Source organism: Aplysia californica, unplaced genomic scaffold, assembly GCF_000002075.1.
Source record: "Aplysia californica isolate F4 #8 unplaced genomic scaffold, AplCal3.0 scaffold00353, whole genome shotgun sequence".
Taxonomy (NCBI): domain Eukaryota; kingdom Metazoa; phylum Mollusca; class Gastropoda; order Aplysiida; family Aplysiidae; genus Aplysia; species Aplysia californica.
In genome coordinates this window covers 760,176-761,245 of record NW_004797623.1, presented here as the reverse complement: position 1 = coordinate 761,245, position 1,070 = coordinate 760,176, and the positions used below count along the sequence as shown (strand labels likewise).

The 1,070-nt window shown below is 35.0% G+C and overlaps 1 long non-coding RNA gene across 1 annotated transcript in view; it reads right to left on the bottom strand.

Annotated features, from left to right (window-relative positions):
• Nucleotides 1–543: 543 nt before the first annotated feature.
• Nucleotides 544–1,070, bottom strand: part of LOC106012374 — a 2,902-nt gene continuing 2,375 nt past the window's right edge. Inside the window, exon 3 of the long non-coding RNA XR_001185009.2 lies at nucleotides 544–928. This is a non-coding gene — a long non-coding RNA (uncharacterized LOC106012374). The remainder of the gene's footprint in view (nucleotides 929–1,070) is intronic.

Below are 1,070 nucleotides of genomic sequence, written 5' to 3'. Positions count from 1 at the left end.
GTGAATCAATGTCACCCATACTTTGAAAACCAGTTTGTCTCAATTTGTCTTAACGTAACCATATTTTTCCACAACAATTGAGGGTAGATTTACAAAACTTTTCTTCACAAATGTATATAAAATACTACCAACATCCTTCACGCGGAAAATAGAATTGTTCACAGCACTTTCCGATTCTCACACACATTTTGTATACGTATATGGGTTACGTCACATTTCACCAAGGGCATTTTTAGAGGCAAAATTAGTTACAAGAAATTAATTTTATAGTGAACACTTTTTTGCACTAAAACTTTTCAAAACATGCGTTCGATAAAGATAATCTCACGATTAGAACAAAAATGACGGACTTGCTTTTAAAAGAAATATCGTTCCAGCTGTAAACCTTTTAAAATCAGATGAAACCACCCACTAGGATTTTTTATTAGTATTTATTCAGGAATTTTCTGGAATAGAGATTACACGTCTTTACAAAAACATTGACCTGTTAAGACAAATTGATTCAAGTCCCTGTGCAAAAGCTGGAGAGTTTATGTTTGATAGTTGAAGAGATATTTGTGAAGCGTGCTGACAAAATGAGTTACTTCTTGCAATCCAAGAATGAAGATATTAGCCCAAAATCGACACTTGGGTCTAAGTAATAGATTTTCAATTGACGCCATTTTGTTCAAGTCTACAGTGTCTTTTATTATTCCATACTTACAATTGTACAAACTCCACCTATAAAGCTGATGCATTAATTTCCATGAGGCTAAAATGTGAGAACTAACTCATTTTGTCAGCACGCCTCACATTTGACAATAAGTTGCGCCACGAATTTTGCACCTCACTATAGTATTGGTAAGTAACATAAGAAGAGACTCACGTAGGGCGAGATCTGTACAGGGAGGTTCCCACACATCTGCTTCATTTTCGCAATGGCAGTAGCCTGTTGGAAAAGAATGATGATGATGATGATGATGATGATGATGATGATGATTATGATGATGATGATGATGATGATGATGATGATGATGATGATGATGATGATGATGATGATGATGATGATGATGATGATGATGAGGAACAGC